This window comes from Suncus etruscus, chromosome 7 (assembly GCF_024139225.1).
Source record: "Suncus etruscus isolate mSunEtr1 chromosome 7, mSunEtr1.pri.cur, whole genome shotgun sequence".
Lineage (NCBI taxonomy): Eukaryota > Metazoa > Chordata > Mammalia > Eulipotyphla > Soricidae > Suncus > Suncus etruscus.
In genome coordinates this window covers 105,074,608-105,091,189 of record NC_064854.1, presented here as the reverse complement: position 1 = coordinate 105,091,189, position 16,582 = coordinate 105,074,608, and the positions used below count along the sequence as shown (strand labels likewise).

At 34.8% G+C, this 16,582-nt stretch overlaps 1 protein-coding gene and 1 non-coding gene across 2 annotated transcripts in view; one reads left to right on the top strand and one right to left on the bottom strand.

Moving 5' to 3' along the window:
* TAFA1 (TAFA chemokine like family member 1) overlaps nt 1-16,582 on the top strand; it is a 384,070-nt gene that overhangs the window by 166,768 nt on the left and 200,720 nt on the right. The gene's annotated exons all lie outside the window — the stretch shown is intronic.
* Nucleotides 3,619-3,722, bottom strand: LOC126014875 (small nucleolar RNA U13). The gene has a single exon (XR_007497837.1). It is a non-coding gene; the product is annotated as a small nucleolar RNA U13 (small nucleolar RNA).

Here is a 16,582-nt window from a genome sequence, read left to right as displayed (position 1 = left end):
AATCCCAAACCCATCATTAACAATAAAATAATTCTAGTCATATAAAACTATTCTGATCTTTAATGTTTTCATTGAAATGTTTTTAAATGAATCATATTATTGAAAGCAAGACAAAGAATGGTGTACTCAACTTTCAATATTTATTAGAAGAAGTAAAATGTAGATATAAAACTTAGTAAGAATTATTGACACATTGAATTGGAGAGATAATATAGTGGCAAGGCATGTGCCTTGAATGTTGTCAACTGATTCAATTTCTGGCTTCCTGTAAGGCCTCTAATTCTCAGCAGAAGGTATGTCTGAACACAAAATTTGAAATAATCTCTGAGCACAGCCTTATTATACATCAGTGAAGATGGTGTACATTGTATGACTGAAACCCAACAATGAACAATTTTGTAACCATAGAGCTTAAATGAAGCAATTAATTAAAAAAATAAATTACTTAGAATAAACATAATGTAAAAACATGCCCAATAAAAATGTTAAATAAAAGTAAATTAGCAAAATTTAAAAAATAAATAATATAATTATTTTTAACCCAAGGCAGGATTTTGATGGAGGTATCTGAGCATTAAGAAAACTAATTTGGGCCCGGAGAGATAGCACAGCGGCGTTTGCCTTGCAAGCAGCCTATCCAGGACCAAAGGTGGTTGGTTCGAATCCCGTGTCCCATATGGTCCCCCGTGCCTGCCAGCAGCTATTTCTGAGCAGACAGCCAGGAGTAAACCCTGAGCACCACTGGGTGTGGCCCAAAAACAAACAAAAAAAATTCATTTATTATAGTAATGCTCATTTTAATGATGTTTTCAATTGCTTATCTTCTGTTCATATTGGATTGACATAGGTTGTTATAAAAAGGTTACTCTTTCTAGATCTCTCTCTCTCTCTTTTGAATTAGGCTCAATTGAAAAAAATTGTTTCGCCTTTGTTTTTGACATACCTAATTTTCAAGAATCAGCTATTTGGTAGTCAACTGGGATTTTGTGTTGCTCTCATAAATACATTCCTCTGTGAATGTCCAGTACTGCATGGAGTGTTGAAATTACCAATTTTATAAAATAGCTTTTGACATTGGGTAAGATGCTATTTTTATTGAACACTGCAATTGCCGCCCCAGTTTCAGAAGGAAGGTCTTTCTGATGATCCTATTTAGTTTCAGATTTGTGTTTGTGGAAAGTAGTTATTACACAGCTTTGAAACCCCTTGAGATGAAATTACTAGAGAAAGTATCTGCTGGGCTGTAGCCAGTTGGAGCCATTTGGTTTCTATATGAAGTGTGTTAGCAAACCGGGGTAGGTTCCCAGCATACTTTTCAACTTTGATGAATTATAAGATATTTTTGGATTGCATTTTAGGGATTTGGGCAAAGCAACAAGCTGAAATGAGACTTGGAGACACATTGCCTGTTTTTATTTTTGCAATTTACTTTGGAATTTATACTAACTGGACATCAACTCACAGATAACCAGATTTCAGTACACTACTTTTACTAATCTAATTGTTAACCTCCCTCATGCCATATGCTAATCTCACCTGGATGGATGAGACCCACCCACAGCTGGGCGGGGCCTGTGGTTAGTAATTTAGGGGTTGCTGGGGGTGGTGAGGAGATTCCATAGCAAGGAGAGCGATCAGAGACAGAATGGAAACAAGAGCAGGAAAAAGGCTGCTTAGCTTAGGGCCTTGTAATAAAACTGGATATCTCCTGAAACTTCAACTGACTGCCTGTGGATCATTTCTTTCCTGTCGCTCTGCACCTACAGACAGTTGGCTGAAGGGGGTGCAAGTGTCAGGCTGAGTCGAGAAAGACCTCACCACCACCCATCCACACCACTAGGACTCAATAATTAATAATTAATACAACAATTAAGTTCTTTATCTAAAATGAATGTTTGCATATTTTTACAATTTCACAGATCAAAAATAATGAACTTGAACTCAAAATAGTGTGATGACAGAAACAGTAGCTTACAAGAAGAGATTTGGTGACAAAACCAGAGGGGCAACAGAATGTAATAAAATAAAAACATGTAGGAAGGCGGAAAAAAAAACCCACAGGTTTATTCCAATTAGTGTGCTAAATAAGCATAATTATAATATTGTAATGCTGTTAAGTACTATGATGTTTTTTGTTTGTTTGTTTGTTTTTTGGTTTTTGGGCCACACCCGTTTGACGCTCAGGGATTACTCCTGGCTATGCGCTCAGAAATTGCCCCTGGCTTGGCGGGACCATATGGGACAACTGGGGATCGAACCGCGGTCCGTCTTACGCTAGCGCTTGCAAGGCAGACACCTTACCTTTAGCGCCACCTTCCCGGCCCCCCAGATGTTTTTATACTTGGTTACATGTTTCAAGTCTCTTTAGAGGAGCATAACCTAATCTTACTTGAGGCTACTGTAAATAAATGTTTGGTTGCTTATCTTTTTTATTATTTTCTCTATTCTTTCATCCTTCTTCCCTCCCTCTATCCCTTTTTTGATCCTTCCCTTCCTCCCTCCTTTACTCTCTCCTTCTTTACTCTCTTTACTCTCTTCCTTCCTTCCTTCCTTCCTTCCTTCCTTCCTTCCTTCCTTCCTTCCTTCCTTCCTTCCTTCCTTCCTTCCTTCCTTCCTTCCTTCCTTCCTTCCTCCCTCCTTCCATTCTTTATCCTCCAATCTCTCAATGTTCCCTCTTTCTTCTTTCCTTCCCTTTGTTTCTTTCTTCCTTCCTTCCTTTTCTTTCTTCTTTCTTTATCTTTATTTCTTCCGTCTTTTTCCTTCCTTTTTATTTCTTTTATTGTTTCTTTCTTTCTTTCTTTCTTTCTTTCTTTCTTTCTTTCTTTCTTTCTTTCTTTCTTTCTTTCTTTCTTTCTTCCATCTTTTATCCTTCAATCTCTCAATCTTCCCTTTTTCTTCCTTCCTTCCTTTCTTCCTTCCTTCCTTCCTTCCTTCCTTCCTTCCTTCCTTCCTTCCTTCCTTCCTTCCTTCTTTTCTTTCTTCTTTCCTTTCTTCCTTTCTTTCTTCCTACCTTTCTTCCTTTTTCTCTTTTCCTTTCTTTATTCTTCCTTTACTTTCTTTTTTCCTTTCCTTTTCTTTTCTTTTTTTTTAGTTTTGGGCCACACTCTATACTGCTCAGGGCTTATTCCTGGCTCTAAGCTTAGAGATCACATCTGGAGATGCTCAGGGGACAATATAACATACTTGGGATAAAACTCAGGTCAGATTTACGAGTGTAAAGCAAGCATCCTATTTTTTGTCACCATCTCTCTGGCCACATTGCAAATTATCTTTTATAGAAAATGTGTGTACCAGTATAATTACTCAAAACAAGTTTTATCAGAGTATAAATTTCTTGTGATGGCTAATGAAGTTTGCATAAAATTAAGAATTTTTCTTGATATTCCAGGATACCATTTAGTAGTTCTTATTCTTATTAATTCTTATTAATACAGATATGGATTATGAACTGTTTAATTTTCTGAAATGACTTTTAGAGCATCTATAAAATCTTTCTTTATTAGCGGTCATAATTACAAAGGGAAGCTAAATACTTCTAATGAATTTACATTAGACAAAGTTTTTTACATATTGCATAAATAAGAATAAGTTCAGTTTTTCATCTTTTTATTTCTTTCACTCCAAACAAGTTATATGCCAGTGTCATAACAAAGTTTAAGTGAGGTACATGTCACACCAGCATGTAAATACTCAATCATCATGCTTATAAACTAGAAAAGAATCCACTTCTCAGTCTTAAAGTGCATACAAATCATTAGGTGGTCTTGCTAAAATGCAGGCACTTACAAATTAATTCTCAGATGAAGTTTGAGATTCTATTTTTTTAATAATATACAAAATGATTTGGATACCTGATAGATCCTAAACCATGCTTTGATTTTGTTTTTGTTTTGGCTGTGTGCAAAAATTAACTCTGAAATCCCAAAGGTGCTATATTTCTGCTTTATAGCTTACGTACAATTCAAGTTGTATGTTCAAAGCAGTAACAATTAGAGATTTAGCTCCCTGGAGATTACTAACAATGGGAAATCTACCATTTCACCATTGTACTATTTAAGGAAAGAGAATTAAGAAATTTAGAAAATTTAACTTTTTCAAGTTAAGTACTTACCTCAAGACACACAGTCACTTTTACTTATATCACATTAGCCAGTATTAGATTCATGAGCATGTATAATTTAATAGAGACAGAGAAATGTAATCGTCTATATTTATGAGTAAAACCAAAACTATGTTATTGAGCCTTTTGTTTAATACATTATCTTAAGAATTATGTGGCCCTTTAAGTGTAAAACAGTTATTTTCAACTGAACTTTAGATACGCAATAACTAAAATTTTTAGATGTTTTAATGGTTTAGGAATACAATGGCATCATTTTTTTTTTTTTTTTTTTTTGGTTTTTGGGCCACACCCGGTAACGCTCAGGGGTTACTCCTGGCTATGCGCTCAGAAGTCGCTCCTGGCTTGGGGGACCATATGGGACGCCGGGGGATCGAACCGCGGTCCGTCTCCTAGGCTAGCGCAGGTAAGGCAGGCACCTTACCTCCAGCGCCACCGCCCGGCCCCATTTTTTAAAAATAATTTTTATTGTGATCAATGTGAACTGCAAGTCTTTCAGAGTAATATTTAAAGTACATAGTGACATTGAATCAGGGTATTCCCACCACCAGATCAGTAAAAATTTTTTTTGACCAAAGTGGATTACAAATCTTTCACAGTAATATTTTAGGCACAAAATGACAATGAATCAGGGGCATTTCCACCACCAATGTTGTCCTCCCTCCACCCCTGTTCCCAGTATGCATCCTATATCCCCCTCTTTTTAACCCCCAGGCTGCTAGTATAAGTGGTCCCCTCTGTGTCTAGCATGTTGTAAATTGGGTATTGATTCTGTTGTCATTGAATTTGGATTTGGTGTTTAAGTCTGATATTTTTTTTTCCAACTTAATATTCATACTACTGTTTGGTGTTGGTACCCACCATTATTTTTCCCTCCATTTGTGAGGCGGAACAAGATGGTTCAAATATGTGGTTCTGTTTGAAGAAAAATAATAATAATAAAATAAAGCAAAAATCAAACAAACAATAAATGGGAGGAGTCCTTCTGGAGGCTATAGCTATCATTTTAAGAGAAGGGAAAAGGGAAGAAAAACATAACAACAATACAAAAAAAATAAAAAATAAAAAAATCAAACAAAAGCTCAGAAAGCACCACAGCAATATAGACAACAACCACACAATAACTATAGTACTGAAATACAAACAAAACAAAGCACAAAAAAACCCAAACAACAACAATAACAAAACTAAAAAAATTAATTTGTGCTTCTTTTTTTTTTTTTCCTAGCATAGGCACAGTAAATATAGGGGAGATTAGAAAGGGAATTCCCTTGACCTAAGAGATTTGAACCTGGAAGTGCTCAGGATTTACTTAGTAGTTTTTTACTCAGAAACCTGGCAGAAACCAGTGGACCATATTAGTGGTCCATAGGAATCCTGGTGAATTTTGTGCAAGTCAAGCTCCTTGCCTCTTGTAAATCTGTATCCTAATATTATTTTTAATTGGAGTAGATCCTACAAAATTTAGATATCTGACTTTACATGTACAAAGACACATAGCATCAAAGGGCACATAATAATATTACATATTGGACAGGTCATTGAGCCTATTTATTGTAAAAATTTTCATTGATTCTGAGTATCACCACATAAGATGATGGATGATATTAATAATCATGATGAATAACAAGTTGCTTTTGCATTATTTGCTAAAAATTATGACATGATGCATTACTGGTAGCATGCAAGTTTTTATTATGAAAGAATTTGTAAGTTCATTACATAAGTATTTATTTTGTACTTCTCTTCCTTTTTAACCATCTGAGTTATAAAAACAAAGGTATTAAAGAAGGGAGGATTTATGGTATCAGAAAGCAGTTGTCTTATGAACTAAAAATACCCTTGTAAGCTATGTGGCCATAGGTATAACTTCATTGGAATTGTAGATTTTTGGAGAGGTCATACCTGGAGGTGCTCAGGGGTTACCTTCTGGCTCAGTAACCAGAAATCAATTCTGGCATGCATGGGAGACCCTATGTGATACTGGGGATCTGCCATGTGCATGGAAAATGCCCTACCCACTGTGCTATCACTCCAGCTCTAGAATTCTTATATTACAACAAATAACAATTTTATTATAGGTTTGTAAAATTGTAAAAAATTATGTAATGAATCTTACAGAAGACATATCGCACAGTTAAGTTCACAAATAATTTCTATAATGCTAAATTGCTTTGAGATTAATAACTTAAAATATCGGTTCTCCTGTGCTAAGTGTATTTCTTCTTTTGCAATAAGTAAATAATATTAATATTTAATACAAAAAAGCATAATTTTGACCCTTTGTGGCCTCTTACTAAGCTTAATCCTATATTTTCAACTAACAGCCTCAAACTATGCACTTGACTTATTGTATGAAGTAGAGGACTCTACCTAACTTTACACTATACTATATTCAGTCCTCAATCTAAAGAAGAGCATTAAATAAATTATGTCTAAGACATTGGGTTTTTAGCTAATTTCCTTAGTTCACTGGTTGATTTTTCTAATCACGTTGTGGGTTTCTGTCAAATTAGTTTAGCTTGTGCTCAAGGACAAAGCTTTTTGGCTTTGAGTCCACTTAATGATGATGAGGTTATGTGTTTTTCTGTACAAGCTTATTTTGTAAATGCTCCTCCCTGCCAACCTCTGGGCTACCTGTGATGGATCTTTACAGACTTCTGTTAACAGCACTTGATAAGGCCATGCCTTAATATTTACTTATATAATGGAATTCATCTATCAAAATTTTCACGGAATTTTTGTTATGTTCAGTGTTTATCAGTGTTCAAAAAGACATTCCTATTCCAAACTTCTTTTTAATTCCAGAACAATTGCCTCTGGATGTGTTCTATAGTCAATATTCAATATGTTACTTTGCAGGTGCTTTTGTTTTATGAGCAAAGGAGTAACGTATGACTTAAACCAAATATATGGTTTGCTGTTTTTCTATCAGAATTCAGTCAGTACTAGTGCTTTCTCAATGGGAACTATTCAGTAAATTCTGTTGAATAATAATGATTCTATCACCATCTATATTTTGAACTATTATTATGTGCTTGATTCTATGTCAAGTCCTTCAGAATAGATGGATTTATGCTGAAGAGTCTTAGTTCTTTCTACAAGAAGTTTGTGAAATGAATGCTAGTGTCATCATTTTTGTAAAAGAAGCATTGATGTGAGGGAAGTTTTATGAATAACGGATCCAGATATCAAAGACCTGCATCCTTATTCCAAAGCTATAGAGTTGTGATTTATATAAATAGCCATACAAAATAATCAGAACTGGGGCCAGAGTGGTGGCACAAGCAGTAGGGTGTTTGCCTTGCACACACTGACCTAGGACGGACCACGGTTTCCGTATGATTCCCCCAAGCCAAGAGTGATTTCTGAGCACATAACCAGGAGTAATCCCTGAGCATCACAGGGTTTGGCCCCCCAAAAAAAGAACAAAAAAAATTCAGAGCTACAGAGATAACTCAATGTACCAAACACATGTTTTGCATGCAGAGGTCCCAAGTCCAGTTCCAGTGCCACTGGATACAGCCCATAATGTCGAGTCAGGAGTAGCACCTGAGCATACTAGGTGTAGCCCAAAGTTTTAACTAAAAAAATAAGGTTTCAAATAATTTCTCCTCTACCTACTGTCTGCTAACTATATTAGTTAACTATTTCTCTCTCAATGTTTGCAGGAGAAAATGCATCAAAAATCATGCTTGAGGGCTGGAAAAAAAAGTACAGTGAGTAGGGCAATTATCTTAAATAGAACTGATTTGAGTTTAATCCCAGTAACCATATGGTCCACCAGGAGTGATACCTGAGCAAAGAGCCAGAACTAAGACTTGAACACTGCCAAATGTAGGCCAAAAGATAAATAAATAAATAAATAAATAAATAAATAAATAAATAAATAAATAAATAAAAAGATCTTACACTTAGTTTTCACTGGAGGTATGGGAGTTGCTTTTTTTCTAAGCTTTATTTCTGACAGTAAACTGAATTTTAGTTTTTTTTTGAGTGTGTTTTTGTTTGTTTTTCGAGCCACACCCATTTGATGCTCAGGGGTTACTTTTGGCTAAGCGCTCAGAAATTGCCCCTGGCGTGGGTGGACCATATGGGATGCCAGGGGATCAAACCGCGATCGCGGTCTTTCCTTGGCTAGCGCTTGCAAGGCAGACACCTTACCTCTAGCGCCACCTTGCCAGCCCCAAATTTTAGTCTTTTTATGTGTCTGATTCTTAGACTTAAGTTAAACACATCTGCTATCTAGGATATAATCTTCTCATAGACTGGAGATAATAGCAAAGAAGATATACATAATACCTCTTGAGGGCTTAGAGTGAGGTGAGGTACATTACAGGTTTCACGTTACCACACAGCTCAGACCAGCACTAGCATAACTGAAGTATATATATATATATATATGACTGTGAGTGCTAGGAGACTGGCATATGTGTAAAGAATCAGAGCAATCATTAAGTCTATCAAAATATCCCTTACTTGTTCTCATTGTTAAGAGTATTATTGAATTATAATAATAAAAGCATTAAAAGAAACACACTAAGTTAAGAAGTACAATAGGATTTTATGTTGTAATTCATTAAAGTTACTCTATAGTCATTTTATAGCATTATAGAGAGCTTAGTCACAAAGATATAGAGAATTATATTATTAGAACAGTCTCAACAATCAAAATAACTATTTAGCGATGTTCAGTAAAAGGCAAGAAAACCCCTTAAATTTTAGAAAAGGAAGAGATGAAATGTGTGTGTTCAAAAGGCATTTGATTTAAAACTCTTATTGTATTTTATCTAGTAGACCTATGACTTCTAATCCCCTTGCTCTAAATAGAATAATAATTTTTCTATGTGTATAATTCTATTGAGCATTGTCAATGTTTTTTTAATATGTACTTAGTGTAGTTTTTAAGAAAACAAAACTTTTATACCTTCTGTTAATTTTTCTTTTGGCAAACTATGAGGCCCTAGTCAGTGAAGTGTTAGTAAACCAGTTCTACAATATAAATACAACTATTTTTTTCGTTGAGGAATTTCTTAAATTTAAATTTTTCTTTTAGTTATTGCTTTTCTTTGTTTATTTGGGGACACACCCAGTGATGTTCAGGACTTACTCCTATCTTAAACTCATCAATTATTCCTGGTGGTGCTCTGGGGAAAATATGGGAGGCTGTGGATAAGCTCAGGTCTGCCACATACTGTAAGGCAAGTACCCTATCTGCTCTACTACCTGTAAGTTCCCCCGTTTTTTTTAATTATTCTTTTATCTCTATTAATTTACTCTTATTCACCATCAATATGCTTACGTGAATTTGAAAACTAGTAGAAAAACAGTGAGAAGAAAGCTTTAAAAAAAAAAAAACAACTGTGTTTTCAGTACCAATATAAGTATCGTATTCTACATTTGAAAGCATTACAGAATTATCAGTTACCTCCATGTGTGATTTGATACATGCATAAGAAAGAAAGTATTGTCTTCTTGGAACTTAAATACATAGCCAAGTTTTTAGGGAATCTAAGAGGGAATCTTTGCTACAAGCCAATTTTATCTAAGAAGGCTTCTGTGAGATCTAGATAATTAACTCAAGCATATTGGGGAATATTGTCAATACATTGTCTATGTCTTCTTGCTTTTTATAAAATAATGAAAATGGGTTTTAATGAGATAAACTTAGTCCTTCTCTACCAGGTCTTAAACAGAATGATTTAACAAGGTCTTTTTAAATACAAACTTTAATAAAGCACCCCCTTACCCCACCCCTGGTAATTTTTTTTCACAGCAAATGACCCCAGACACTAGAATTGATAGTCTCACATTTCATGCATTTTCCTACCATCTTTTTTACATAAATATTTCTTTAAAGACACCAGAATTTTGATCAATTATATTTTAACTCAGTGGTTTTCAATCTTTTGCATCTCAGATCAGGAACATAGTTAGAAAACCACTATTTTAGATAAAATAAGCATCTATCTGGTAATGGCATTTTAGTTTAGTTCTTTTTTTTCCAATTAATGTATAAATATATTCTTACTGATAGCATTCCATAAAAGCTGAATTTTATCTTGGGAAGTTATAAAAGTAACTTCAATGGCAATATCTATGTTTGGATGCAGTAGGAAGAAATACAAGTGTCCTACCCCTGTATTTCCTAATACCAAGGGCAAATAATTAGGGTAAATTGAATCAATTCATTGGTCCTAGATAAAGAAAATAATGATTTCTTCAGTGGCAACTCTGAGAATTAGAGAAATCTGCCTGAGATATGCTTCATTAATAATTGGTTGACACATAGAATACAGAATGGGAGTAACAGAAGTAAAGGTCCAGAAATGTGAGATTAGGAGACAATGAAGAATATCTGACTATTTTCCTTGAACAGTACAAAAATGAGCAAAGACTAAAAATCCAGTCTTTATAAATAAGTTTTCAATATAAAGGTATTTTAATAACTGATATGAGGAGAGTAAGACTACATTTGGGTAAGGGTATCAGGTTAAAGAAATTGCATGATCAAGTGTCTGCTTCTCCTAAGATTAGTAATTCTTATAAAGGTAGATAAAGTATGAAATGTTGGTGTCTAGTTTTGACCAATTTGTTTTCTAAACTGGATTACCTCCTAAATAAGTGACAACCGACCCTTCCAAAAAATAAGATTTATGGTAATAAACCCAGAATGTCTGCTCTTATTTTCTAAGAACTCAGTTATGTCATAGAAATCTGATTCTCAACCCACTGTAGAAGTGAACATAGGAAGGTGTTAGAAAACCTAGGTTAGCCCCCAACCACATCTCCACCCCAGCCCAACTCCAGACAAACAAACAGAGCAGATTTCCCTGTTGACTCTTGTTTTGTTTCATTTCTTTGATTCTACCTAGAACTTATTTTCAACAAAGAAGTCTTTAATCAGCTCTAAAAATCTATGAGCTTGTTTATTCCTGTGTTACTACAGCAAGATAAATCTAGTTAAATTTAGATAAAACATTAAATAACATTCCAATGTTTTTTCTTCTGTTCCTAACTATACAAATCCCATAGAAAATAAGATTTTCATGTCTTAATTGTGATACTGAAAGTGTCTTTTATCCTCAGCATGCTTGAGATAGCAAAGTAATTTTCGAGCTGACTGTGATTGTCTCACACAGTCATGATTCAAATATTTAATCTAAAGGGAAAATTCCCAGAGTGCTTCTCTCATCATTTCTCAGTTCTGTGGAGAATAAAAACTCAACTTTATAGGATCTGATATTATTTCCATTATTGGTATTATGCTGTAGGCAAATGTCTTTCAAGAGGCAAGTCTGCTTCCCTGGTGCTTAGCACATTAGGCAATACAAAAGCCCAATATGGCCTTTACAATAGGAACTGCTGCTACCTTGTAATCTTTGGAGAATTTAATAACAATAATTTTACTTTATGCAGCAAAGAATCTTAGATTTAGTAGTAAAGTCTTCACATGCTCTGAGTATCAGTTTTTTCTCCTTTCAAGGTCTTTCTTGATTCAGCAATTAAATTTTCTTTAGGTTAGTTGTTTTAACAAAGTACTACAGGTGACTCTTACTGGAGTTAGTGAGAATCTAGAGATTGATTCTCAAGGGAATTAGATGAAAGAAGGCTACTTAGCAAACCCCTGGAGTTATTTCTGAGCTTTCTCATTACCTTTTCAAAGGAAAATGTCATAGGTCACCCATTCTACATCACCAGCATTTTCATGCACATTAAATTAAAAACGTTACATTCCAAGTAGTTATATTCCAGGAATAGTTTGCATACTCATCTATATATCGGTCTCATTTTGAATTTAAACATGCAAATCCCTGAAGTGCTCTCTATTGTGAGTCATCATTTTAGGGACTTTGGAACCAGTAGTTTCACACATTAAAGAAACAAACTCATAATTCTTATGTACACTAAAAGTAAAGGCCCACTGGTTTTTATTCTTTTGTTTTGTTTTTTGTTTTTTTGGGGGTGTCACACCCAGCAGCGCTCAGGGGTTACTCCTGGCTCTATGCTCAGAAATGGCTCCTGGCAGGCTCAGAACCATATGGGATGCCGGGATTCGAACCACAGTCCTGCATGCAAGGCAAATGCCCCACCTCCTTGCTATCTCTCTGGCCCCATGGTTTTTATTCTGACCAGTTTTTATCATTTAGGTTTTGAAATCTTTAATTAAATAACCATGATTTACAGAAATATTGATGGTGATTTTTTTTAGACATATAATATTCTAGCATCAATCCTACCAAGCAATGTCAACTTCCCTCTACCAGTATTCCCAAGTTCTCCCATCCCCCACAGCCTTCCACCTTGACAGGTACATTTTAAAGTGTGTTGTTTATAGTATAGATTTCATTTTTTCAGTATTGTTTAGTCTGTGGTTTGAATATGTAACTATACTACTCCTCCATATTAACAATGTAGTTGAGGCTTCTGACTTCTACTCCCCCATTACTTCCCTTTCTCATGTTTTCTTCTGCCCTAAATTTATTTCCTTCTATTTCCATCTCTTTCCTTCCTTCTCGCTAGGCTCTAGGGTCAAGGGTGATCTAGGTACACTACCTTTTCTACAGTGAATTTTCTTTTTTAGTTATTCTATATATCACAAACAAGTGAGATAGTCCTATGTTTGCTTTTGAAAATGTTATGCCTAGAGTCGCCTTTCAAGATATATAGGTAAGGATAATGAGTCAAAGAGTGATTTAAAATGTACTGGCTTGCAAATAGAGGATTAAGGCACCCTCAGCATGATATTGATCTCAGACTCTTACAAGATTGTTTTCCTTTCTTTCTTTTTATTTTTCTATTTATTTATTTTTTTTTGGTTTTGGGCCACACTCGGTGATGCTCAGGGGTTACTCCTGGCTATGTGCTCAGAAATTGCTCCTGGATTGGAAGACCATATGGGATGCCGAGGGATCAAACAGCAATCCGTCCTAGGTCAGCTGCATGCAATGCAAACACCCTATGGCTGTTCCATCACTCTGGCTTCTCCTTCAAGATTTTTTATATTTAACTTTTAATTACTATGAACAATAGTGAAAAATTATTCATTACATTTTATGCATACATTATAAAACAACCTTCACTAGTGTCCACTTCTTTCCACTAATGTCCACAAAATTTTCTCCTGTCCATCGACCTGCGTCTTTCGCCATTGTCCTATATTATCCCTTCCATAATTTATATCCCCACTCCAATCCACTGGCAAACTTTTGACCGAACAACAGTTCCCCTGCTCTTCATTTTCTACTGCCTTCGCCTTAAAAACTAAACTCTTCATATCCCACATATGAGAGAGTTCTTTCTCTCACTCCCCAAACTTCACTATCCAGATCCATCTACAAAGCAGCAAATTGCATGACTTTATCTTACTTCAGAGTAATATTTCAATGTGTATATATATATACCATACTTTCTTTATACTGTCATCTATTTTGAGGCATTTGAGTTATTACAAGATTTGGGCTATTGTAAATAGTACTGCAATAATCATAGGAGTGCAGATGGGTTTTATGGATTGTACTTTGGATTCTTGTGATATATATTCCAAGAAGTAGAATTGCTGGGTCATATAGAAGTTGAAATGCTAGTTTTTTGGGCAGTTTCCATATTGATTTTCAGAAAGGTTGGATCATTCAACATTTACACCAAGAGTGAGTGAGGTTCCATTTCCCCCACATTCTCATCAATACCAGTTGCTGTTCTTTTTGAGAAGTGTCTGTCATTCTTATATAAAGTGGTGTCCCATTGTTTTGAGTTTTATATTTTCAGATGTTTAGTTATAGAGAGAATTTTTTTGTATGACATTTAACAATTTGTAATTCTTCTTTGAAGAAGTTCCTGTTCATCTCTGCTCCCCATTTTTTGATGAGGTTAGCTATTTTGTTTTATTCTTCTTGTAGAGTTCTACCAGTTATTGATATATTTTGGATATTAACCCTTTATTAAATGAACAGTGGGAAACAGGGTTTGCTAGTCTATGGGCTATCTTTGTATTCTTTTGAAGTCATCATTTCTTTTGAGATGCAGAAGCATCTTAATTTAATCTAGTGCTATTGTTCATCCTTGCTCCATTTGCTAGATCAGTGATATTTCAAGAATTGATACTTAAAAAATAGAACTGATATTTCAAGAAGTCTCTACCATCAGTGTCACAGTGAGTTCTATCAATACTTTCCTCTATGTACCTAATAGATCTTGTAAGATATCAATGTTTCTAATCTATTTTGACACGACTTTTGTGCATGGCATTATAAAGAGGTCTGACTTCATTTTTTGTGTGTGTAGCCAATCAGTTTCCCTAGCACAACATAGCTGTAGAAGAAGCTTTCCTTACTATACATCATATTTTTGATTCTTTATTGAAGATTAACTTACTATATACCTGGGATATGCCTCTGGATTTTCAATTCTAGTTCATTGATCTGAAGTGTTTCCTTGTTCCATTGTCACACTCTTTTAATTAATACTGCTATGTAGTACTGCTAGGTGAAGGCTCAAGATTCATCCCACAAAGATCATGAGGAGATGAGCCAATACTGCAAAAAGGCAAAGGAATTTATCAGCATTCTGGGGCTGTACCTCTAGCAGATGCAACTTTCAGTCCATTTTAGATTCTTATTTTTATATCATTTTAGAATGGATTTGCTCATTGATTAGGGATAAACTGCTGAGTGAAGGAAGAACTTGGGTACCAGCTAGATATATTTCATAGTTTTCACTAACTAGATAAATTAAAAGCCTTCATTCCACTTGGATACCCTCAGATTCCTGGGTGCTAATTCACAGGTGCAATTAGATTATTTCCTGCATGCCTTAGTTAGTTTATGACCATCCTGGTATGTGTCTATAAATCTTAAACTGGCTGTTTTGGAGGCCTAGTCCCTCTGCTCTGCAACTTAAGCCTGTCATGGCAGTTTTAAGTTTCAGTGAAACAGCAGTTATTTCTACACTTACATTCTATTATTCTTTTCTAACAGTAAAGTTTGAAGTTGAAAAAAGTTCTACTTCCCATCTTCTTTTCCCTAAAGATTAAATTGACTCTGTGATGTGTGGGAGTTGGAAATTTGAAGGGTGAAACTTTATGTTTTATGTTATTTTGAATAATGCCATGGATGTTCATAAAGAACCAACAAGATATTTTAATGTTCTAGAAAATAATGTCACACTAGACAATGAATGTTGAGGAGACAATTGCTAATTCAACATTAGCTAATTTTGACCTACATATATTTTGTACTTTAAAAGAGCCTGACTTTTAAAATTATTTTTATTCTGTTATATTTCTGTATAAATTTTTCCATAGTTGCTATGATCAAAAGCAAGTAGTATAAGAAAAACCAATAAAGAAGACAGTGCAAAAAAAGCAATGTTGTCTAATCTGATTCGTACACCTTACAAACTGTGTAAAATATGCATATATTTGAAAAAATATGCATATATTTATATAAATATTTATCTATATTGTTGTTTATTTTATATAATAGTGTGTATATTACATACAAAATTTTAGAGAAGAATAATGTTTAAATCACTCTGAGATAACATGAGTTTCAGGTCTGTAGCATTTCTTTTTTTTTTTTTTTTTTTTTTTTTTTGGTTTTTGGGCCACACCCGTTTGACGCTCAGGGGTTACTCCTGGCTATGTGCTCAGAAATCGCCCCTGGCTTGGGGGGACCATATGGGACGCCGGGGGATTGAACCGCGGTCCTTCCTTGGCTAGCGCTTGCAAGGCAGACACCTTACCTCCAGCGCCACCTACCCGGCCCCTGGTCTGTAGCATTTCTAAAAGAAGTTTACTCCAACTGCAAAAGGTTACCAACTGAAGAACATAATTATTGCACTCATTTGGCTTTTTTTGTTTTTGTTTTGTTTTAGATGTATTTATCCTAATTAATAACAGAGAAAGGAAAAAGAATAAAAATAAATTCCTACAGGGAATTTATCATTATGTGGTAGGAACTCTACTAAGAGTTTTGTACCATTATTTCTATTTGATTTTCAATTATCCTTAACTAAGCTTCAGTTTTACATATGCACAAATTCAATAGAAACTAATAAACTCATAAACTAATATAACTGAGATATCAGAAGCTAACAGCAACAGAGGCTGTTCTACTCTAGAACTGTGCTGAAATCACTAATTTCAAGAGTAACAAATAACTTAATTAGAGATCCTTGAAGTTGTTATTTTATTTTATTTTATTTTATTTTATTTTATTTTATTTTGATTTGGAGCTACACCCTGTGGTACAAAGGGCTTATCGTTGGCTTTGAGCTCAGGCATCATTTTAGGCAGAGCTTGTGGGACCATATATGGTGGTGGCAGAGAGTAAACTAGTTGGCAGCAAGCAGGGCAAACACACTACCAACTATAGGATCTCTCTGGCTCTCCTTTTAAATTTCTAAGTATAATAATAAATCAAGTACCTCATTCATATTTTATCTTAGGAGATTGGTTCTATA